At 38.2% G+C, this 26,553-nt stretch overlaps 1 protein-coding gene across 12 annotated transcripts in view; it reads right to left on the bottom strand.

Moving 5' to 3' along the window:
• Positions 1–26,553, bottom strand: part of TANC2 (tetratricopeptide repeat, ankyrin repeat and coiled-coil containing 2) — a 473,014-nt gene that overhangs the window by 247,108 nt on the left and 199,353 nt on the right. The window lies entirely within an intron of this gene.

Consider the following 26,553-nt stretch of genomic DNA (forward strand, 5'->3'; position numbering starts at 1 on the left):
AGGTTCAACCATTCCGAGAGGCAATATTATTACCAGACAAAGCAGAATTTAAGGTGGTACGAGGTGTCGGTGTCAAGCGAAATTTCTGTTTTCCTGGAATTGGCAAGTAGGGCCCACAGGGCAATGAACAAAAGACCTTGAAGACGCATTTTAAATACAGACCTCTGGGACTACCTTTCTCCCTGCTGGCTTGTTGAAATGTTCCATTTCAGTAGGCATGACAATACAACTTTCTCCCTTCCTCACCTGGTTCATGGTTTTCAACATGCCTAGAAAGAAGTTCATGCCTGTGCCTATAGGCCCCAAAGTTGAGACTGTAGAGGGCAGTCTATACCACTCAGGTTCATCTACCTTCCACTAGGCCAACTAAACCTACAGTGAGCTAGTTTAGAGAGAGGACCAACAGCAAGAGGACAGAAGCCCTTCCAACATCAACCCTGGGTAAATTCAGGTTATTATCAGAAGACCATTAAAGATATGTATCACTAACAAACCATGGGCAGTTATATAAAGAGTATCTTTATTTATTCTCCCTCCTCTCTACTGAGAAGAGTAAGCAGAAAGAAGAGGCGGCTCTGTGACATTGCAAATTTAGTAGGAACACACACGTCCCTCTAATTTGGAGCTAAATTAAATCACTATGCCTACTCTTTTTTTTTTTTTTTTTTTTGAGATGGAGTCTCACTCTGTCACCCAGGCTGGAGTGCAGTGGTGCAATCTTGACTCACTGCAACCTCTGCCTCTCAGGTTCAAGCAACTCTCCCGCCTCAGCCTCCCTAGTAGCTGGGACTACATGCACCTGCCACCATGGCCGGCTACTTTTTGTATATTTAGTAGAGACACGGTTTCACCATGTTGGCCAGGCTGGTCTCGAACTCCTGATCTCAGGTGATTCACCCGCCTCAGCCTCCCAAATGCTGGGATTATAGGTGTGAGCCACCATGCCAGGCCTTTGCCTACTTTTTTCTACTACTATATTCTCAGTGCCTAACACATAGGAGGCATTCAAGAAATATTTTCTGAAAGCATGAAGTAAGTACTTCTTAGAGAAGGACACAATCAGATTTGAATATAATAAAGGTTCTTCTGGTTGCATTGAGGGTAATGGATTGGAGGAGGATGAGGCAAAAAGACTAGAAAGTTTCTCAGCTTCCTGATAACACAAACATATAAATCTGCCTATACATCATTCATCCTTTTAAATAGTGATACTGTTTAAATAGTAATACTTGTCCTGAACCCATCAACTCTATCATCCTTCCCTCCTTTTAACAGCAATTTTGTCCCATTTCCTATCTAAAATGAATCTTTCCAATTATATTTTGGATCTTACTGAAGCCTGTCTTCAGGGAAACTTGATAAAAAAGATTAGTCTTTCTCAAATTCATACTCGTGCTTTCAGATGAGTTTTTCCCATTGAGTGTTAAACATATTCCAACATCTTCCAACAAATCACAAACAACTTTACTTGACCACTCTTCTCGTATCAGCTAACAACTTAAAGTGGAGCAATGGCATTAAGGATAGAGGGAAGCCACTATTTTTGTTTTTTGTTTTTTTGAGATAGGGTCTCACTTTGTCAACCCAGGCTGGAGTTCAGTGACACGATCAGCCTCGAACTCCCAGGTGGGCCCAAGCAATCCTCCCACTTCAGCCTCTTGAGTAGCTGGTACCACAGGCATGTGCCACCACACCCAGGCTTTTTTTTTTTTTTTTTTTTTTTTTAAAGAGATGTAGTCTCCCTATGTTGCCCAGGCTGGTCTTGAATTCCTGACCCTCTTGCATTGACCTCCCAAAGAGCTGAGATTATAGGCATGGAACCACCATGCCCAGCCTAGAAGAAATATTTTGTAAATTAAAGGAAGTGCTAGGAAGAGCACAGAGACAAAACAATTATCCTTATTTTGGGAGGGTGAGGGGAGGAAAGGGATGGAAGAGGATTCTTAGAGGAGGGTGTACTTGAAATTAATGGATGAGTTTGACATTGAACAGTAGAGTCAGGGAAAAAGAGCAGAGGGAACAATTTGTAGGTTCAAATTGTTTGACTTGCCATTTCAACATAAATACAGGACTTGATCACAACTGATTAAATGCAGCATATTTAATATTATTTTAAAACAGTGTTTGAAGTTTATTTCTGGAATAATGTTGATAGTACTATTAGTAGTAGTAGTGATGACTGTAACAATAACTTATTGAGATATTACTGTACTTTTCTAAATGCACTATATGTATTAAATCATTTAATCTTCACAACATTTCTTATCTTACAAATAGCAAAAGTGAGGCACACAAAGATTAAGTTCTTGCTTGTCTATGGTTACAGAGTTAGTTAAGTAACAGAGACAATACTTAAGTCCAAGCAATCTGGTTCCTGAGCCTATGTTCTCAACCATTTCATCATCCTGCCAAGAAAACTGTGATTATTAAGTACAAATCGTCTAAATAGCTACTTAATATATTTTTATCTTTAACAGCCTCTAGCAGAATTATCTGATGATACAATGAGCACAGTCCCTTATTCTTGAGGAGTTTATAGTCTCACGGGGGAAATAAAAAAATAAAGTTTAATTAAATCACAGTAAATTAAACTCTGTGATAAATATAATACAGGCCCCCTCAAAAAGAGGATTCTGTAAAAAAGCAGGTACTGAATATTTCAGAATATATTTTGGTCATTATTTTCTTGATGATGCCAGTTCTCCAGTCAGAGATGGTTTACACTTTACAACATTTGAAAAAAGTACCTTCTACTTAAGGTAGCCAGTGTGCACAGGGATTAAACAATGATTAAAACTGTGCCAAGAAATGAATGTCTAATAGCCAATGTATCCAAATTCCTAATCTGTATTCCTAACATGGCAAGCTGCACACAAATAATACACAAACACTATATCTCTAGTTCCCCAGCCTCTCTTAATTCTCAGCATTCTTTTAGCATTTGCACATCAGACTGTTTACATTTTCTGATTTGTTGAGTATAAACTGCTTATTCTCATCTATTTCAAGACTTAGAAATTTGTGCCATATTTAATCAAATAAACTCATGCTTTCTCTTTAACAGAGTTGTAAAAACAATGATTAGCTTGGCCCAACTGCCAAAGCAAACCTGGCTATATTTTCATTTCTTAGTTCTTGAACGATTACCTGAATTTTTCATTTTTCTGAGGAATGTGAGAAAATAAGCAGCTGCTAAAAGCAGGGGCCACAATTTGTCACAACAAATGTTGAAAAAGGCACGGAAGCTCTTCCACATCCTTCCAAAACTGAGCTCCTAGCTGTAAGAATCAATGCCCACTACTTTTCAAGAATCAAAGCAACCACCTCTAGCTTACGTGCACCCATAGGGCAGTTTTTTGTTGTTTTTTTTTTTTGAGACAGTCTTGCTCTGTCGCCCAGGCTGGAGTGCAGTGGCGCGATCTCGGCTCACTGCAAGCTCCGCCTCCCGGGTTCACGCCATTCTCCTGCCTCAGCCTCCCGAGTAGCTGGGACTACAGGCGCCCTCCACCACGCCCGGCTAATGTTCTGTATTTTTTTAGTAGAGATGGGGTTTCTCCGTGTTAGCCATGATGGTCTCGATCTCCTGACCTTGTGATCCGCCCACCTTGGCCTCCCAAAGTGCTGGGATTACGGGCGTGAGCCACCGCACCTGGCCCAGGGCAGTTGGTTTTAAGGCGCTGCTCCATATTTATTAGTGCCCTTGAGCATAATAGAAGAGGGAAGAAATTTAAGAAACAAGAGTTGCAAAATAGAGATAATTGTTGAAACTGGAGGATAGGGACATAGAAGTACCTTGGGTTATGTTTATTTATACTTCCCACAATAAAACTTTTTTGGGTTTGTCCAAGTGACTTTATTTGGACAATGCGATGTTACGAAGAGAGGCTTGAAATGTGCCTGTACAGTTTAACTTGTGTTCTTGTGCTCTGGTGATACACCAGGAGAAGCTCCTGGCTGATACCCCTTCAGCCTGAACCCAGAAACAATCACAGATGATGAGCTCAACTTGAATGCTAGAGCCATCCAGCCAACCTACAGCACGGATCAGAGCCATTTCAACCAATACTTGCAAGCCCATGAGTTTTTTAAAGTGCTTATTTTTGGTTGCTGTAAGTTTTGGGGTGGTTTCTCATGTACCATTATTGTAGGCATTTAATTTTTAGGTATTTGACTCAAATACAACCATAACTTAATTAGCAGACTATGATAAAATTCTAGTGGCTTTTCTTACCATATATTTTCTGCTCAATCTAAGCATTCTCTTAGTCATTTTCCTACTCACTCACTACCACCTAGTTGCTATCTTATTCCAGATTCAATTCATTTCCTATTCATCTACTGATCTTCTCTTTCTAAAACTATAAGTGGCAAATAATAAACTATTACCTATATAACATATACAATTCAATAAATTTTGGGGTTTTTTTTTTGAGACAGAGTCTCACTCTGTCACCCAGGCTGGAGTACAATGGCACAGTCATGGCTCACTGCAACCTCCACCTCCTGGGTTCTAGCGATTCTCCCACCTCAGACTCTTGAGTAGCTGGGACTACAGGTGTGTGCCACCATGCCCAGCTAATTTTTTGTATTTTTAGTAGAGATGGGGTTTCACCATATTGGCCAGGCTGGTCTCAAACTCCTGACCTCAAGTGATCCGCCCACCTCAGCCTCCTAAAGTGCTGGGATTACAGGTGTGAGCCACCGTGCCCAGCCGCAATTCAGTAAATTTTGATAAACATATACATCTGGTAAAACTACCAAAATCAAGATACTGAACATTTTCATTACTCTCTGGAAGTCTGTATGTGTCCCTTTGCAGGCAAACTCACTCTCAACTCTAGTCCCAGGCAACCACTTATCTTTTTCCTGTTTTTTTTTTTTTTGGTTTTTTGTTTGTTTGTTTGTTTGTTTGTTTTGAGATGGAGTCTTGCTCTGTCGCCCAGGCTGGAGGGCAGCAGCACAATCTCGGCTCACTGCAAGCTCCGCCTCCCGGGTTCAGGCCATTCTCCTGCCTCAGCCTCCCGAGTAGCTGGGACTACAGGTGCCCGCCACCACACCCGGCTAATTTTTTGTATTTTTTAGTAGAGACGGGGTTTCACTGTGTTAGCCACGATGGTCTCGATCCTCTGACCTTGTGATCCGTCCGCCTCAGCCTCCCAAAGTGCTGGGATTACAGGCGTAAGCCACCGCAACCAGCCTTTTTTCTGTTATTTTAGTTTCTGTTTTCTATAATCTTACATAAGCTTATATAAGTAATTAAATAGGTTATATAAGGAATTAAACAGTATGTATTCTAGTCTGGTTTTTCATTCAGCCTGTTTTACAGATTGTCATGTTGTTGAGTATGTTAATAGTTTGCTCCTTTTCATAGCTGAGCAGTATTCCTTTGTATGGATACCACATTTTGTTGTTTCCCTGCTGATAAACATTGTATTGTTTCCAGTTTTTGGCTGATATGTATAAAAGTGCTATAAATGTCCATGTAAAGTCTTTAAGTGGACATATATTTTAATTTCTCTTTGGAAAACACATAGGTGTGTAATGGCTGAGTTATAAAGTTTATAATTTTAGCTTCATAAGAAATTGCCAGTTTCCAAAGTGACTGGTGACTTTATACTCTCCCAGGCTGTGCATGAGAGTTCCTGTTCCTCCATATCCTCACCAACACTTGGCAGTGAGAGCCTTTTTAATTTTAGTTATACTAATAAATACACAGTGGTATCTCATTCTGGTTTTAATTTGCAGTTCTCCTGATAATGGTGTTGAACATCTTTTCACGTGTTTAGTGACCACTCTTACATCTTCTTTTGTGAACAACTGTTCAAATATTTCATCCATTTTAAAACTTCAGTTGTCATAATAAAATGGTGGTTGTTTCAAGCCAAAAAAAAAAATTCAGTTGTCTTCTTGTTAATTAGTAGTAAGGTTTTATTTATTTTGGATCAAGGGTGTCAGGTATATGTACATTGATATTTTCTCCTATTTTATGGCTCCACTTTCCATTTTCTAAACACTGTATTTTGAAGAACAAAACTTTTAAATTTAGGTAAAGTCCAATTTTGCACATTTTTCTTTTATGACTCACATTTCTCATGTCCTATCCAAGAAATCTTTGCTTGCCCCAAGGTTGCAAAGATTCAGTCCTAGCTCTTACATTTAGGTCTAAATCTTTTTTTTTTTTTTTTTTTTTTTTTTTTGTGGAGACAGGGTCTCACTCCGTCGCCCAGGTAAGAGTGCAGTGGCACCAACATAGCTCATTGCAGCCTCAAACTACTGGGCTCCAGCAATCCTCTTGCCTTAGCCTCTTGAATAGCTGAGACTACAGGCACACAGCACTGCACCTGGCTAATTCTTAAACTTTTTCTAGAGACCGGATCTTGCTAGGTTGCCAGGGCTGGTCACAAACTCCTAGGTTTAAGCAATCCTTCAGCCTCAGCTAAATCTTAACTTTTGTGTATGGTATGAGGTAAGGGTCAATGTCCGTTTCTCCACTTAATTTCCCTAACATTTTTATTTAAAAATAAGTCCTTTAACTTTATTATTCTTTTGTAAAATTGCTTTAAACTTCGTTATTCTTTTGAAAAATTGCTTTGGGTATTCTAGGTCATTTGCATTTTTGTATTAGTTTGCAAATGTCTACAAATAGTTTTTTTCTTTGGATTATGTTCACTCAATTTGGGGAAATTGCTATTTTACCAATATTGGATCTTATAATCCATAAACATGAGAAATCTGTTGGTTGTCTTTAATTGGTCTTAACAATGTTTATTTATAATTTTTAGTGTACAAGTCTTGATCAAATTTTGCTAAATTTATCTCTGATAATTTTATGATATTGGATGCTGTTGTAAATTAAATTGTTTTTGGATTTAATTTTCCAGTGGTTCTTTGCTAGAATATAGCAATACCATTCATTTTTATATAGTGACCTCACTGACCTTCTCTTCTGAACACATTTATATATGTAATTACATTTATATAAATGCAATTATAGAAATCTATATCACAGATATTTGTGTTTATATATTGCTCTGCTAATATACAAACATATTTATGTAATGTAAAAGTAGTTAGAGTAGGAGAGGGGAATCTCCGCATTTACTCTGGAATACTGACATATCAAAGCAGGTTACCAGGGGCTTTATTTACACCAAATTTGGGAGAAATAATGATGATATGCTAAGGAATTAATTAGCTCTAGCATCACGTTTCTTAAACCAGAAATGGAGATGGACAAAGATTACATTCTCAATTCTTCAAGCATGTCCCTAAATGTATACAGAAACTTTCTTTAGTGTTCGTAGGAGCAACAATTTGGGGGGGCAACACTTTGAAACTTTGTGTTTTCCAACTTAATTCCAGGAAACAGATTTCAAGTTTCTCGAAGTGGGGATAAAGGTAGGTGGAGTGGAGGTAGTATAAGGCTGTAAGAAAATGAGGGTAACAAAAGAGCTGTAAAACTAGAAGTACTGTAAAGAATTGAAAGAGTATACCAGAAAAGGGCTTTACCTCACCCTGCACAGCTTTACTGCCAAGAGATGACTAAGTCAAATCAATTAATGTGGAAAATTATGCATCACTAAGACATTAATAGATGCCAAAGTCATGTCAAAAATCTGCCTTTGTCACTGGCAGTGACAGCATGGCAGCTGTCATGAAGGTCATAAGGTACCAACAAAAGAGAATGGCACAAGTGGCTGTAGGGGAGGATGCTAAGGTAAAGGTGTTAACAACCCAGGCCAGTAAAAGAAAGAACTTGTAGAGTGGAATTATAGCAGCTATTGTTCCAGGTGAAATAGTGTTCTTGTCATTTTTACTACCATCGGTGCTATGCTATTGTTCTCATAAAGCATAAGGAAGCCAGTTACATCACTTAATTTTTTTATATGAATAAGTCTGATTATTATTAAAAAATTTATTTTGTGTATGTATGTTCAAGCATAGAAGTCATACATATTCTTAGAACAGTGTAATTATGTGAAAAGGGCATGAAGTGAAGATCACCCCAATATTAACAGGAAAAGCCTGTTTATTCAGCACTTGCTACAGCAGGGGAGTCAGCCACAATCACCTGCATTTGGCAGAGACCCAAAGGCAGGCACAGGAATGGGAAAGTTTTATAATAGAAAAAAGGAAAGGCTTCAGATATGCCCTAACTGGAAGCACCTGGCTTGGAGAAGCTACAGGCAGGTTAACTAGAAACAGGGCATACCATGAGATTGATTACGGGTGCATATTTGGCTTTCTCCAGTTGGTCTTAAGTTGGAAGCAAGGGCAAAAATTAGAGAGGTCATCAGTTAATAATCAAGCCCTGGCCATTTTGTCCTGATTGTTACAAGGGTTACTGTTATCTTCTTGGACTGTCTGCTAGAGACAGCGGTCTGACTTGTAGGTAGCAGGTTGGCTTCTTGGGTTGGTTGCTGCAGACCAGAGGACAGAGTTCTATTTTTATATATGGTCACTGTCTGTCTACACACTCAGTCTCTCAAAGGATAGTGTTAAGATAAACTTCATGTATTTCTCTTTTTTCCTTGATTTTTGAGGATAAATGTGTTATATTTTGCTAACAGATATTTTCCTGAAATTCTCTTTGTTTTATAGACAATTATGTTATCTAATTACATTTATTCCCTTTCCCTCACACTGATTGATCTTAGGTGGTGGATATGGCAGAATTCTGATCCAGTAAAGTTTTATGCACCTTCCTTCTGATATGCCATTCGCATTTACCTTGTATGTAGCCTCCCTTCCATGGAAGAAGATAATTTAGCAGAAATTTAAAACAATGAAAAATCAAAGACCACTAAAAGATATACCACTCCCTACCCTCCTAACCCCTAAGGTAGTGAAATTAGGTTATAAACACAGATTAAGAAGTCATAGTTGTAGTTGTTCAGGCTTATAAGCCTTTTTGAAGTAAATTAGAAAGTCTAAAGAGAAATTCTTAGTAGAGAGAACATATGTTATTTATATATATTTATAATGTACTAAGTTTCTTCTTTTTCCCTTCCTCTGAGTTCTTAGGTTCATTTCACTCATTCAGCACACATTTAGTGAACACCTACTATGTTTCAGTGACTACATCACTACGGATACAGTGTAGCAAGCATAAAGGAGATGATGTATTAAATTATTTAAATGGGTGATTTTCATAATTTTAGTGTTTATTTTTTCTTGTTTGGATGTTTGAGAAGAAATGACTGAGGGACTGCAGTTATTAAAAGTTTTCATTAGAAAAATGCTGTGATGGCCGGGAGTGGTGGCTCACGCCTGTAATCCCAGTACCTTGGAAGGCCGAGGCGGGTGGATCACCTGAGGTCAGGAGTTCAAAACCAGCCTGGCCAACATGGTGAAACCCTGTCTACTAAAAATACAAAAAAATTAGCTGGGAATGGTGGCAGGCGCCTGTAATCCCAGCTACTCAGGAGGCTGAGGCAGGAGAATCGCTTGAACCTGAGAGGCGGGGGTTGAGAATGTGTCATTGCACTCCAGCCTGAGCAACAAGAGTGAAACTCCATCTCAAAAAAAAAAAAAAAAAAAAGAAAAGAAAAGAAAGAAAAAGAAAAATGCTGCGATGACTCAGCTGTAGTTTAATTCTTTCTTCTCTCCAGGGCAACCAGCATATAATCAGTGTCATTATAAAAAATGTTACTTGGTTAGGGACGAGATAAGGCAGTTATTGTACTGGATAATTCACTGTATAGAATAAAGTTTAACCAAGAAAATAAAATATCATTGCTCTGGTAAGGAACCAGAAAACAGCATCCATATTTTATGCCCCTCATTGTAATGGAAGTTTTACTTCTACACAAATGAATTCTAACCAATGCTCTTTCACTTTAAGACATGTAAAAGAAACTATGTAAAACAAATAATACCTTTAGATTTTAAGGGCAGCTTTCTGTTCCACAGTACCAAAGAGGATCTACAGGGATTAACAGAAGAGTAAGTCTTTAATATGTAGATATAGTAGGCATCTTGTGTTATAATACAAAAATGTATTATGTGCCTTTTGATACTCAGTTTTAATAAAACATTAATCATCAGATAACATTCATCAGATAACAACATTCCTTTCAAAATTGGTTTGCAACAGAGCCAAGAAATAGAAATCTAGACTGTATTTTAAAGCTTGTGGCTCATAATCCTCTTCAAACACTTAAAGAAATTCTCCAGTTGTTTTGCATGATAGCTCTTATTCTCTATTAAAATTTTTTTTCTGGCAGCAATATAAACATCAGCTTCACCTACTCAGAATTATAATGTAACTATTGTGACTACTGTAGAAGGTAATATAAAAGCAGAAAATAATAATGCTGAGCCTACTTCAATGATCTAAGAAATAGATTTGGGGCTGGGTGCGGTGGCTCATGCCTGTAATCCCAGCACTTTGGGAGGCGGAGGCAGGCGGATCACATGAGGTCAGGAGTTCAAGACCAGCCTGGCCAACATGGTGAAACCCTATCTCTACTAAAAATACAAAAATTAGCCAGGTGTGGTGGTGTGCGCCTGTAATCCCAGCTACTCGGGAGGCTGAGGCAGGGGACTGCTTGAACCTGGGAGGTGGAGTGCAGTGAGCTGAGATCGCACCACTGCACTCCAGCCTGGGCGAGGGAGCAAGACTCCATCTCAAAAAAAAAGAAATACATTTGGGACATTTGGGATTTGTGGCTGGATGAAGTAGACTATATTCTCTATCCCACCCCACTCCCAATCTAATGCCAACAGACTGAGTAACACCAAATGGAGATCAGAAGCAGAAAGGCAAATTTTTGAGCAATTCAGTATCATGCGTAGTACCATAACAACAATAGGCAAAACTTGTCAAAATTTTGATGCAAAATTCTAATTCCTTTGAGATTTAGTACCAAGTCCAAATAAGACAGTTTGCTCAAAGAGATGGATCTTGTAGTCCAACTCTAGAAGCCTCCTTGAAAAGGGAACTTCTTTGTATTACAAGTAATCAACTGGTTAATAATACCATTTCGATTTCAGAATATATAGAATTCCCCAGAATTTAATGGGGATTCTGTGTCCAAATAGGTGGCATTCTAAGAGTCTTTTAAAGCACAGTCTACTCCTGTCTAGCTTCATTGTGAGCATAAAATAAAAAAATACTTTTACATACTTTAGGATGTGTGTGCAATTTAAAAATAACAAATGCTAGAATTTTTCCCCCAAAGGAAATAATGGCAGGGACTTTTCAGTAATTGAAGACCTTCCAGCTGAGGATAACTAATAACAACTGAACAAAATAATTTTCTTTTTTTTTTTTTTTTTTAAATGGAATCTCCCTCTGTTGCCCAGGCTGTGAGAGCAGTGGTGCGATCTCGGCTTACTGCAAGCTCTGCCTCCCGGGTTCACGCCATTCTCCTGCCTGAGCCTCCCGAGTAGCTGGGACTACAGTCACCCACCACCACGCCCAGCTAACTTTTTTTTTTTTTTCTTTTTTTGTATTTTTAGTAGAGACGGGATTTCACCGTGTTAGCCAGGATGGTCTCAATCTCCTGACTCGTGATCTGCCTACCTCGGCCTCCCAAAGTGCTGGGATTACAGGTGTGAGCCACCGTGCCCCGCCAATAAATTTTTTTTTTTGAGACAGAGTCTCGCTCTATCACCCAGGCTGGAGTGCAGTTGGAGTGCAGTGGCGCGATCTCAGCTCACTGCAAGCGCCGCCTCCTGGGTTCACGCCATTCTCGTGCCTCAGCCTCCTGAGTAGCTGGGACTACAGGCGCCTGCCACTGCGCCTGGCTAATTTTTTGTATTTTTAATAGAGACAGGATTTCACTGTGGTCTTGATCTCCTGACCTCGTGATCCGCCCGCCTCGGCCTCCCAAAGTGCTGGGATTACAGGCGTGAGCCTCCGCGCCTGCCCTAAATTTTTAAAATTATTATTATTATTATTATTTTTTGAGATGGAGTCTCACTTTGTTGCCAGGCTGGAGTGCAATAGCGGGATCTTGACTCACTGTAATCTCCGCCTCCCGGGTTCAAGTGATTCTCCTGCCTCAGCCTCCCAAGTAGCTGGGATTACAGGGGCGTGCCACCACACCCAACTAATTTTTGTATTTTTAGTAGAGACGGGGTTTCACCATGTTGGCCAGGACGGTCTCCATCTCCTGACCTCATGATCCAATCCCAAAGTGATGGGATTACAGGCATGAGCCACCATGCCCGGCCATTTTAAAAATTCTTAAAGCATTAAATAACTGACATGATGGTGATGAATCACCAAGACACTATCAGGGAAAAGACGGAATTTAGAATGGAGGTACTGCCTAGAGAGAGCCACTTCAGCACTGGGAAGCATCTGTTAACCAGGGAGAAATGACTGATCAGCTGGAGAGAGAGAGAAAAAATCATCATCCTAGCTTCAGATTATTTCTACAAATATTTCCAAATACTGAATCTAACATATACAAATAATTAGGGGCATGAAAATACAAAAGAACTAACATAAGTAATAGGCAACGGAAACAGTAAAGGTGAGGATTAGAGGACTATAGCTAATCTCACAAGATAATTCTTAACACTGTAAAAATAAGGTGTAAAAGGGTTAGTGTCTTTAGGAGGATGAGTGGTGGAGATGGAGGAAGGAAAGAGAAAGTTACAGGAACAGGAGTCATTTGATGACCATTTCTCCAACACCACTAGAGGTAACTGGTTGAGGAAACTCTCCTTTCTTTCCTTTCCAAAGCAACTTAACATTTAAATTGTTCAATCATGTATAATGATTCCTCCAGGTATAGCTAAATCATAATAGCTGAGAACAAATGATATCCCAAACAGTAGCATATACGTCTAAGCTAATAAAGGATCTAAATCAGGAACTCTTGATCTGAGACCCTCTGATAAATGCTGTTTGAGAAGTCTGCAAATCCTTTGAAACTGTATGTTTTAACAGTAAGTGAGTAACGGATATTTTCATTCTCCCACTCTCCAATCCTTCCTTGCCACCTTCTAAAAAAAAGTAAGGAATCCCACTAAGCCATAGCAAAGGTTACAAACTCAAATATCTTCAGGACACAAGCAGTTTTAACATATCTCACATGGCTAGGGGTAATGGTTATAGGACATGATAAAGTAATGTTGAATTGCAGAGTATAAATACAGCCTGAAGGCATTCTAATTTTTAAGTATATGCTGGCTTACCAGTTTTTGGATACATTCTCTAGAATAATTTGTTTTAAAATTAAATGTAAGTTGGAAGTTAAGATGGTGGTCTGAGATGTTTTTCATAGTTTCACATCTCTCACTGTGAAGGGTCCAGAGAACAGAAAAGTAGGAAGAATGGTCCCTTGCAGGTAGGTAGAAAAACTAGATCCATATTAAGCTATCAATGGCACGAGTCATTATTAACATGCAACTGGGGAAAAATAATGCCTAATTAGGGAAGCCACACAAAATTATATGAAATCATAGGACCTCATCTCTTGAAAAGTATGTGTTTCTCTACTTACCCTTCCTCATCCCCTCCACCTCTCCTCCGAAACTACTGCCTTCTTTGATTTTTCTTTTTGAAGATATAAGAGTCTTGCTATGTTGCCTAAGCTGGTCTCAAACTCCTGGCCACAAACAATCCTTCTACTTTGGCCTCCCAAAGTGTTGGGATTACAGGCACGGGCCATCGTATCTGGCCAGCTACTGCCTTTTAAAAATTAACTCACCTAGGGCATAAGTTAAAGAATCAATTTTTAGGGAATTTCTCTAGTTGCAGAGGGGAGTATTTAGATGCCTAGCTTTAGGGTATAGAATGGGAGCTAGCAATAATGCAACTTGGTTAGAACACTCTAAATCTTTTTTTCTTTCCTTTTCTTTTTTTTTTTTTTTTTTGAGGCAGAGTCTCACTCTGTCACCCAGGCTGCAGTGCAGTGGTGCGATCACGGCTCACTGCAACCTCTGCCTCCTGGACTCAAGTGATTCTCCTGCCTCAGCCTCCTGAGTAGCTGGAATTACAGGGGTGAGCCACTGTGCCAGGCCTGAACACTCTAAATCTTTGATTCTTATTAATTTTGGTTTGTTCAGACTAGTTTTCACATAAAACTACTACACTGGGCAAACAAACCTAAATGTTTTATTTATTTATTTTTTGGAAACCCAGACAGTGGGCAAAATTTTGTATCTAAGTGTAGTTTTCTATAGAGTTAATTAATACATTTCATCAGTTTTTTAAAAGGGCATGTGACCATAAAAATTAAGAACCACTGAACTAAAGATAAGCAAAAATTAAGCCAGTTTAAAAATGAAATAAACTAAGTTAGAAAACAAAAGAAAACAACATTCACTGTAGTGTACCCATTAATGAACAGATTGTCATGTAAATGCCACCAACCCAACCACATTTTCTGAAATTTTATACTTGTAGAACATACAATATAATTACATTTTTTCATTATATTATCATTTTTGAGTATTCACTATGTGCTAAGCCCCTTACTTACTTAGGTAATATTTAATTCTCATGACAATGCTATGAGGTAGGTATTATTACCTTTTCACAGATGAGGAACCTGAGACTAAGGAGGTTAAGTAGCTTATACAAATGTACAGAGTTCAAACTTAGATCAAAGTTAGTTTCTAACCATTAACCAATGGTTCTTGAATTTTACTGTGTGCACAAGAATTACATCTATGGCATAGCGTCAATGAATGGCACTGGAATTCCCACTACCAGAATGCTTTCTTTCTCCATTCATAATTCTTTTCCCTCTCCTTCCTTCCTTCCTTCTTGTATTCTCTCCACTCACCCAAGCTTCTGTCTCCTTTTTTTCTCTTTCTTATTCCTATCCCCTTAACTGCACTGCAGACCTACCAGTAGTGCTTATGGGCACCATTCTTAGCCCCACGGGAACACATAAACCCTATGTTTCAACCAAACCCTTACAACTCGAACATATTCCCCATATATATGTTATCTGATGAGAAAAGAAGCTTTTGTAGCCATCTGCATGGGGCTGTGGAGATCTAACACTGTTATGGGTAAAAGTGGTATACCTAAAGATGCCAGCTTTGACTTCTTATAGGGTTCTTCTCCATTAATGAGAAATTCAACCAATGGGACAAGTTCTAATATTCTCAACATTACTGTTCTGAGCTCCACATTCAAACCTAAGGCAGTGAGTTTAATGGTTTTCTTTTGCAGTTAGAATCTTAAATTCTCTGACCTTTCTTTCAGAGCTCAGGACTCCTAGCAGAAGCTAATAAAGAATATAAATTTTATAGAAATCTATGTTTCTATGATTGAGTGATTTTCTAACTATTTGCCTTTGTTCCTTTATATGCTTCCTAAAAACAGTAAGTAAATTTGTCTACTTAGTATTTAATAATCCTACATAACTTAGACATACACAGATAAATGGAAAAAAAGTCCTCCAAACAATCTCTCTCTCTCTCTCTCTGTGCTATCTAGGAATACAATTTTTATGACATTACAAACTCTTCCTTTTGCATTAAAGAATTCATTAGTTTGGCACTTTGGTAGGGGAACAGGGTTTCAAATGCTTACACTACAATCTTCCATCACAACTTCCTACTCTTCTGATTCTCTCCCATTGGAAATTGGAATCACTGTAGAGATGGGATATACAGAGGTGGAAAGTATTCACTGTTTAGCAACTCTTGCACTAGTGTTTCCTGGCATACAAAACTGCCCCCAGTCTACAACGGGTACTACATGCACATCAATGTATGATGATGACTATTTGGCTTAAATGGGATGCAATATTTGACCAGCTCAAGAACCTTCAGTGCTTGACTGAAATTTCTAAGACTGATATTTCTTACTGAAATGTTCCTTTGTGTTTTAAACTGAGGTTTCTATTGTTTGCTTTCAACAAACATATGTTTGACATACAAAATATGGTAAAGATCCACTACTTCCTCGGTGTTATATTTCCATATTATTCCCTTATTGGCCTGGATTTCCTCATCAATAGCACAATTCATTCAAATGTGGAAAGAAAGGCATTGATACACTGATCAGAGTAAGGAAAGTAATATCATATCATCAAAAGTCACATTTATCTAAATGACAAATTTATTCTCTGTTGGTTTCCAAATCTGGGATGTCTTCTAGAAGTTGCACAATAAATAATATGATGTAATTACCTAGGCTTAAAAGAAAAGCACCATTCTAGGAAGAAGTAATCCACTGCAGTGTAGCAGTACAGACTGGGTAATGGGAAAGACCTACAGAGCGTTTTAAGAAGGGCAGCAGGGAGCTTTTAAAATGAAAAGGCTAGAGTATCAGTAGCACTATGGAACTTTTCTGTTGGAAGACAAGGATGAACAATTCATGCTTCCAGGCAATGGAATGGCACATATCAAATACGCCGAAATACAGAGAAGACACACTAAACCAGGTATCTCCAATTTGAAAGCTTTTTGGGCATAAACTGGAACTTTGTCAAGTGCATTTCTTTCTTTTTTTTTAAATAGGGTCTCACTCTGTTGCCCAGGCTGGAGTGCAGTGGTGCTATCATAGCTCACTGCAGCCCCAAACTCCTGGGCTGAAGCGTTCCTCCTGCCTCAGCCTCCCAAGTAGCTCAGACTACAGCCACCACACCCGGCTAATTTTTATTTTTGTAGAGGGGTGGGTCTCGGTATGTTGCCCAGGCTGGACTCAAAACTCCAGGCCTTAAGCGATTCTCCCACCTCAGCCTCTCAAAGTGTTGGAATTACAGGTGTGAGCCATTGCACCTGGCCAGACAGTGCATTCTGATGGTTAATTTTATTTGTCAACCTGACTGGGCTAAGAGAGAGCCAGTAAAACAACATTTCTGGTGAGTGAGGGTGTTTCTAGGGGAGATTAGCATTTAAGTTGGCAGACCAAGTAAAGAAGATCATCTTCACCAATGTGAATGGACATTGTCCAATCTGCTGAGGGTCTGAATAAAAGAAAAAAGTAGAGGAAGGGTGAATTTGCTTTCTCTGCTTGAGCTGTGACATCTATCTTCTCTTGCTCTTGGACATTGGAGCTCCTGGTTCTCAGCCCTCTGGATTCAGACTGAGACTTACACCATGGTTCTCAAGCCTTCGGTTTTGGACTGGATTACTATACCACCAGCTTTCCTGGGCTTCCAGGTTGCAGGTGGCAGTTCTTGGAACTTTATGGCCTTCATAACTGCCTGAGACAATCCCTCATAATAAATGCCTTTCTCTATATCTTTATCTATAACCTATTGGTTCTGTTTCTCCAGAGAACCCTGACTAATACATTCACTGCTTCATTTAAAACTTATAATTAATGCAATTATAGCTTCAGTTTCCTTTATATTTACTGTGATGTGTTTTGGCTTTTATATAAAAGTATATTGACTAAAAATATGTAATATACTTCATGCCACTTTCATGAGGTCTGGGTTTAGAAAAATCTCTCATGGTGCCATATTAAGATTTTGATGCTGGCTAGGCACAGTGGCTCACACCTGTAATCCCAGTATTTTGGGAGGCTGAGGTGGGAGGGTTGTTTGAGCCCAGGAGGTTGAGGCTGCAGTGAGCTATGATCACACCACTATACTCCAGCCTGACCAACAAAGCAAGATACTGTCTCTTACAAAAAAAAAAAAAAAAAAAAAAGCTCCTGATGCTGCAGCTAAGATTTGCTAATTTATCTCCCAGTAGTGATTTGTTTTTCTTGACCAACACAGAAAGGAATGTTCAAGAACAAAAGTAACTTAGCACCCATTTGTACTGTATCTTTCCCTACTACTACTATTTAAAAAATTTTCAAAGTATAACATTATTCCTCTCATCAATAATGTAGCCAGTCTTTAAACAGCCAAATGTATTTATGCCAAAAAACAAACATGTATTATATACATTATAGAAAATTACTATACCCAGTTACTATCTTGGACTATATTTACTGATTTAAGACAGATATCCTTAGAATAGGATTTCCTAAACTAGGATCCAGGGAACTGAGATTTGGTTTGTGCTAAATGAGCTACGCTAAACTACAAGGTCTATGAATACAGGATTCTATTCAGCATTTTCATCACTGCATCCCTTGTGTTCAGACCAATGCCTACTACTATAGTCCTCAACAAATATTAAATATTTCCTTTCAAAGAAGGAAAATATCAGAATAAAAGGCAGTGGTAAAGATTAGAGATGTATAATAGTATATAGTAAGTTACTTTCTTCCGTAACACTCCAGCTTAAAATCCTACATCATCAAATTGTACCAATCACTGTCCTCCCTTCTTGTAGTTTCTCTAGACTTTAGGTCAGACCACTCATTCTTTGAAGATTATAGCTATTGGTTTACTCTCATACTCTCCAACAGTATTACAATAACAATTTTTCTATTCACACAGATGATCTTCTGGCCTCAGTTTGCTGACCTCCTCCCCTCCGGTGATCTCATTCCCCAATCCTCTTTCAGTCACCCACTCCCATAGTTATATTCTTAATACTGTCATTACTAATGACTACAAACTGTCCACAACCTTAATCTTAAATGCCTCTGACAACCACTTGATATTTCTAGCTCATTTCTTTCAGCCTATTGGTACCTAAAACCCACTGAATCTATCTATACAAGTTCACTGTCCTTCACCCCTCATGTTCTCATTTCCTCTCCTGCTTGGCTTAGATTTCACAGTCATCACCATAATCACTCCTTTGCAAATACCCTCAACTCCCTTGATCCTCTTTAATCTTCTCATTCCAATCTGGCCAAACCCCAACCCTGGTTAAGGTCCAATTCTTCACCTAATGTGTATCTCCAGTATACAGTTCCAGTACAGTTAAACGTGTCTGCTAACAAGTCCCTCGTGAAATTAATGACCACTAACGTTAAGTGGGACATTGGTACTGCCCAGCAATCCTACTACATTTCCCTAATCCATTCACTCTCGGAACACATTCCATGGCTTCTTCTCTTTCTTCAAACCTCAGTATTTCTTTCCTCATCCTCACTTTCAGCTGGTTACATCACTCTCCATTTAATTTAGAAAATAAAAACAATCAGAAGAGGCTTTCTACCAGCTCACGTCACCATATCTACCTACTTACCTGCTGCATCTGTTCCCATAACCTTTTTTCTAGTTAGTTCACTCCTTTCCATAGTCAACCCCTTCATTTTTACTTTTTATCTCATTTGTCATCTACTCAAGTGTGTTATTTCAGCATTTCTTACCTTTCTTCTGCATCATCAATTTCCCCTCTACCAGAGCACAGCATTCTAGTTTATTTAAAATAAACTGAAATTTATTCTAGTTTAGAAAATCCTTGCTTGTCTCATAGTCTCCTACAGCTACTTCCCTACTGCTCTGTTCCCTTTCATCACAGAATTCTTTGAAAGAGCAGTTTATACTCATTGATTACAATTCCTCTTTCCCACTCACTTTTAAACCCTCAGTTTTTTTTTTTTTTCCAGACAGGGTCTTGTTCTTCACCCAGGCTGTAATGCAGTGACACAATCATACTTCACTGCAGCCTCAAACTCCTGGGTTCAAGTGATCCTCCTGCCTCAGCCTTCCAAGCAGCTGGAACTACAGGCACATGCCACCATGCTTGGCTTTTTATTTTTATTTTGTAGAGTTGAGGTCTTGCTATATTGCCCACACTGGTCTCCAACTCCCGGCCTCGAATGATCCTCCCGTCTTGGCCTCCCAAAGTGCTGCAATTACAAGCATGAGCCACCGCGCCCAGCCTGCGATCAAATTTCTGCCATCAAGATTCTACCAAAGTGGCTTGTCAAGATTGTCAGTAACCTGCAGGTTGCAATTTTAATAGTGTCAATGGAAAGTCTCAATGAAAAGGTGACATTTTAGCAAAGATCTTTAAAAAGGCAAGGGAACAGGGTAGGGCTAGTATTAAAAATATTTAACAACTGGGACAGCATGAGCACCTACTACTAATCGGTGGATGTACACTTGAGCAGGGTCTTAGAGGTCATCAAAGTAAATCTAGTGATGACAGCAGAGTCATCAATATATACATGTCCTTAAAAGATGTGGGCCTGAATGAGAATACCAACAAAGTGAGCACAGAGAAGGTATCTATGGTCCAGGTCTTAGAGTATTCCAACTTTTAGAAGTGGGAGAAGAAAAGGAAGTAGCAAAATAGACTATGAAAATGATGCCCGAGAATTAGGAAGAAAACAAGAATAATGTGATAACTTGGAGTCACAGAATAAGTGCTTTGGGGAAGAGGGAGTGAGTAACTGTGTTAAGTGTTGCAGGTAAGTTAAATAAAATGAGAACTGGAAACAAGCATTAGATTTAGCAATGCAGAGGGAAGAAAGTGACTGCAACAAATGGAAAAACACAAAGCTGTTCAGAGTATATGGAATCTACCTATTTTATTTTACTTTAGACATGGTCTCACTCTGTCACCCAGGCTGGAGTGCAGTGGCTTGATATCAGCTCACTGCAACTTCTGTCTCCTGGGTTCAAGCGATCCTCCCACCTCAACCCCCTGAGTAGCTGGGACCACAGGTGCACACCACCACGCCTAGCTATTTTTTTGTATTTTTAGTAGAAATGGGGTTTTGCCATGTTGCCCAGGCTGGTATACATTTTATTTCACAACGGTTATGAAGAAAACTTTTGTGTTTTGAGAAAACTCATTAAAGGATGAGGCTTCAACTGCACTTTCAGGTAGCAAGCAAGCCTATCCATCCTTTTTAGTTTGGCAAGCGTTACCACTCCTCTACATCCTTTTCAGTCATAATACATCTGGGTGAGGAGACACAGTTAACATGTGAACAAAATCAAATACACAATGCTTTTCTATATAAGACAGACTATAAAAGCCAAAAATATTTGAGGATGACCATGGGGGGTTAAAGTGATACAAAAGGCTTCTGAAGGACATGTGAGGAGACAAACACACACAAATTTTAAAAAAGCCAAAAGCAATACTCATCAAAAATATGTAGTATTGGTGAAAGTTCTGAGGAAAATATTTTGATACATTTCTGGAAGAAATGTACCAGAGGGAAATCTAGTAATATAAAGATTTAAGATTTTGAATAATCCTGGATTTCTATCAATTCCATTTCAAGGAATTCATTCTAAGGAAATAACGGTAGATATGAACAATCATTCAGCAATTAGTATGTTCACTGAAGCACCTTTATAACAACAAGAAATTAAAACAATTTAAATGTTCAGCAACAGTATATTGGTTTTTAAAAATTATGTTACATTTATATAATGAAATGCCCTACCAGGAGAAAAAAATGATGGAATAGTTCTTAAGGTAAAAACACATACAACATAATTTTAAAAAGTCAATTTCAAAACATGATATATACAATATCACCTTAAGTTTTTTAAACTATTTTTTAATTTTGTGTAGCGATGGGGTCTATGTTGCCAAGGCTAGCCTTGAACTTCTGGCCTCAAGCAATGCTCCTACCTCAGCTTCCCAAAGCAATGGGATTACAGGCATGAGCCACTGTGCCCAATCTATCGCCTTTACTTTAAAAGTACATATTATGGACTGAATGTTTGTGTCTCCCCCAAATTTATTTGTAGAAACCCTAATTCCCAGTGTGGCTGTATTTGGAGAAAGTAATTAATGTTAAATGAGGTCATAAGTGTGCAGCCCTGATCCAAATAGGATTAGTGTCCCTATAAGAAGAGAAACCTCTCTGCTCTCATTCTCCCTCCCTCTCCTGACATGCATGCACAGAGGAAAAGCATGTGAGGACACAGTGAGAAGGCAGTTATCTGCAAGCCAGGAAAAATGCCCTCACCAAAAACTGAATCAACCAGAACCTTGATCTTGAACTTCTAGCCTCCAGAACTATATGAACAGTGGTTTGTTGTTTAAGCCACCCAATCTATGGTATTTTGTTATGGCAGCTTGAGCAGATGAATAAAATACAGCCATTTCTCAGTATCTGCAAGAGACTGATTTCAGGACCCCCCTCCCAATCCCATACCAAAATCTATGGATCCTCAAGCTCTTTGTATACAAAATGACGTAGTATTTGCATATATCCTACATATATCCTCCCGTATATTTGAAATCATTTCTAGGTTACTTACAATACCATATGCAATGTAAATGCTATGTAAATAGCTATTACACCATATTGTTTGTATTAGTTTTTACTCTTGTATTATTATTTTTGTGTGTGAATTTTTTAAATCTGTGGTTGGTTGAACCTGTGGCTGTAGAACCTGTGGATATGGAAGGCCAACTGTATGTAAAAAGATTGCTAGGCCATATTCCAAAATATTAACAATGGCTTTCTGATTAGTGGGGTCATGGATTACGTATATTTTCTTATTTTAGCTTAGTTGACATTTTATATAATATGGATAACTTTTTAAATAAGAGCTAAAAATATTTTCAAAAGACAGTGAAAACATTCTTCAGAAAACTTCCTGACAGTACTTATGTTTCCAATAGAAACTAGACACTTAAGTTTATTTTAAACCAAGAGAACTAAGATCATAACTTCTTCAATGGGTCCCAATAATCCCCGTCCCTTCTGTAATCACGACCTTTTGTAATTCCCTCCACTTGAGTGAGTCTTGAGTGTAAGTTGGACCTACTGGCTGGCTTCTAATGAGGAGAATATGGCAAAAAGTGATAGAATGTCACTTCCATGATTAGGTTATAAAAACTGTTACTGTCTTGCTGGTACCCTTTCTACCTCTTGCTTGCTTGCTCTCATGAAACAAGGTGCCATGTTGTGAGCTGCCCTACGGAGAGGCCCACATAGCAAGGAACTGAGGGTGGCCTTTGGGTGAAAACCAGTGAGGAATAGAGGCCCTCAGTTCAACAGCCCATGAAGATCTGAATCCTTCTAATAACTATGTGTATAAACACAAAAGAGGATCCTTCCCTAGTTGAGCTTCAAGATGACTACAGCCTCAGCTGTCACCTTGATTGCAACCTGTGAGAGCCACAGAACTCTGCTATGCTGCATTTGGATTCCTGACACATAGAAAATGAGATAACAAATGCTGTTTTAAGCTATTACATTTTATGGTAATTTGTTATGTAACAATAGATAATACAAATACCTACTCTGAAGAACACTCAATAAACAGAATTTAACCAACACTTCCTGCAAGTCTTACAAATTTAAATGTGATAATTTATAAATTCTAGATAAGAAAAAACAAAAAGACTAAGAGGATTTTAAGTGACTTAGAGGTAAAGGATGGCAGTGGAAACATCAGATACAGAATTCCAGCTTCTTGCGTGTCAAAACCCAAGTGAAGAGTCCCTTTCTGTCCCTTCTTTGCTCCCACAGAATTCTTCCTGAACACTGCGCTGCAGGAACATATGTTCTGCTTAAGAAACACATTTTTTTTCCAAGAAATAAATGTGTAATAGTATATACATGTGAGAAATATGTTGTTAGCAATAACTGATGTTCCAGGCATTGTGCTAACTAAATTATAGGTACTAGCTTATTTAACTATCACAAACACCTTATGGAGTGAGTGATATTACTATCTTCATTTTATAGACAAGGAACCAGAGTAGATTAGAGATATTAAATAAAAGTCACCAGCTAATAAAGTAGCACAGCCAGAACTGAACTCAAGCTTCTCTGTTCCCAAGCCTGAACTAGACACCACTATAAAAAACTGACCCCATTAAAAATAAACACACATACACACAACACAACTTAGTATTTATATATAGACTGCATGTAAAGATGCCCAATAACTACAGTATACATGAAATCTTATTCTTTTTGTGAAGCATTCATTGAAAAAAAGACATAACTTTACCTACAATATCCTTAGAAAAAAGGCAGTAAAAAGTCAACATAAAACATTATGAGGCCAGGTGTGGTAGCTCACTCCTGTAATCCCATCACTTTGGAAGGCTGAGGTGGGAGGATTGCTCGAGCCCTGGAGGTGGAGGCTGCAGCGAGCCCAGATCCTGCCACCGCACTCCAGCCTGGGTGGCAGAGTATGACTCTGTCTCAAAAATAAATAAATATATTTTATATTTTTATTTTACATATTTTATGTATTTATGTATGTTTATATTTTTATTTTACATATTTTAATATGTCATATCTTTACAACCTTCCTGTGATATAGGTAATATTATCATCCCCATTTTACAGAGGGAAATTAGGAAATTAACAAATCATGGTTAAGTAATTTGCCCAAAGTCACACAAGTAGTAAGTAGCAGAAATGGTATATGAACACAGGCAGTCTGGCTCTAAACCACTGGCATTTTACTCTAAACCAGAACATTTTACTTCTTCAAAAGCTGAAAGTTAAAATGGTTTTACAGTTAATGAAAATATTGCCCCTTTGGATATCTAACTAAATTACGGATCTAAACACCACATTCAGAGGCCAAGCCTTCAGATTTTGTGATGTAAAACACCTTAGAAAAGTTATCTAAAAGTTAGTGTGATGAGATTATTAATCTTCTAAATGCTGGGGCACAGAAAATCATACCCCAAAATATGGTCCCTTGACATGCTGAACTAAAGAAGCAGCCTCAAGGGCTTTCTGGCCTCCCCTCCCACTTCCTGTCTCAATCTTCTGCCTCTCCCAAAGTATAGGATGAGGCTGTTCTCTGAAGTTCCCTTATCTACCTAGAAACTGTACCCACCAAAGAGGAACACAATTGTCCCCGATCCCCTTCCTAAAATTTCATTAACTACAGAAGATTAAAACTCACATCACAAACAATGAAAAACTAAAGATCAGGAAAACAACTAAAAATGTTCAAAGTAGGGTGGGCATGGTGGCTCACGCCTATCATCTCAGCAAAAGTGCTGAGGGAGGCCCAGGTGGGAGAATCACTTGAGGCCAGGAGTTCGAAACCAGCCTATGCAAAATTGTGAGACCCTGTCTCTACAAAAGTAAAAATTAAACAGGTGTGGTGGCATGAGTCTGTAGTCCCAGCTACTCAGGGGGCTGAGGCAGAAGGTTGCTTGAGCCCAGGAGTTGGTGGTTGCAGTATGCCTAGGCAACATAGGGAGATCTCATCTCTGTGTAAAGAGAGAGAGAGAGAGAAAAAAAAAGAACTTACATGGATAGGAAAGTGTGGGGAAGAAAAGCCATTTACATTCATATTCTAGTTCTTATGCTTATTTCCATAACCAGTAATAAGGCATTATCTCATACTTCTAATACACAACTTATTTCTGTTCCATTTGTCTCCTAATCTCTACTTCAGACTTCATATCCTGATAGGCCAATCCCATAGTTCTATTATTTCCTTTTTCATTCTCCTCTCAAGTCTATCCACTATACAACTTTTAGCTTTTTGTTCTTGTTGTTCTAATAATTAACAGGCGCTTTTTTTTTTTTTTCCATTTCAACCTTTACAATAGCATTTCTTCTTTCTTTTTATTTGGTGCAAGGGAGGTTACCAACTGTCTTGAGAACCTGTGATTGGAAAAAGTACATATGTACATGTAGCAAGTTTTTACTTATCATTTTAAAGGGCTAAGACTCCCCCCAAAGCTCATCAATTTCTCAGGTTAAAAATTCTGTTTCATACTTACTGTATTTACAATAAAGCAGAATACAAACACAATATAACAAAAGATATGAAACAGGAGGAAAAGGCTCTTGGTACTCATAGGACAATGCAAAATCATACAGAAGATTTTATGTACAAACACATAGTTTGTAGCAAAACCAAAGAAGCATGGTTAATTATTTAGGATAAAGATAACATTTTATAATGTTCTCGGAAATTTTTTAAATGGAAGAAAGAAAATGAAAAAAAAAATCATCCTTTGATTTTAATGGAAATGACCATGACTATACAGGAGTTGGGAAAAGACAGTTCAAGGAACTACTCACTTTAAATAAAACACTTTGCTTACAATGGCTTGTACTTATGCTATAGAATGTACAATACAGATAAAAAATCCAAATGAAAAAAAATTTTACAGGTGCAGAATATATACAAATGTGAATATGCACTAACTGTAATCAAACTGTTTTCTCTTTTTGAGTTTTAAATATATGCTAATTTTGCTGTCACCCTAAATAACACTGTCCTTTGAAAGACACTACCGTTTTTTAAGAGATTTAAAAGAATCCATATAAAAAGATTAATCTCAAATTCCTCTGAATATATTTGGTGTTGATAAAAGCCTGCCTATTTCAAGACTGGTGTGGGCTTTGGCCCTTAACCTTTCATGCACATATAGTCAAAAGTCCTATAAAACTGTCAACTTGGCCTACCATTATCTGTGTCAAAGGTCACTTCTATACTAGAAATTTTATATTATAATGTGAAACAGAAACACTTAAAAAACTAAAATAAAAAGAGTATCACCATCATTTAGTGTCATCAGATTACTGAAAATTTTCAACAGAAGTTCATTGTAGAAATTTTAGAAAATGCAGAAAAGTATAATGATGATGATGATGAGTAACAGAAAGGGTGCTAATGTCTTGTTTATTTTGCCTGAGCTAAGCATGTGGCATATACATTATATTTCACTTAATCTCTGTAACAATCCTATGAGATAATAGGTTGTTTCTTTTGCTGTTTTTGTTTTTTTTTTAAGATAGGTCTATTTTTATCAGTCACACAGCTAGTAGGTGGAAGAGAAAAAAATTAAACCTAGATCTAACTCCAG

The sequence above is a fragment of the Gorilla gorilla genome, chromosome 4 (assembly GCF_029281585.2).
Source record: "Gorilla gorilla gorilla isolate KB3781 chromosome 4, NHGRI_mGorGor1-v2.1_pri, whole genome shotgun sequence".
Classification (NCBI taxonomy): domain Eukaryota; kingdom Metazoa; phylum Chordata; class Mammalia; order Primates; family Hominidae; genus Gorilla; species Gorilla gorilla.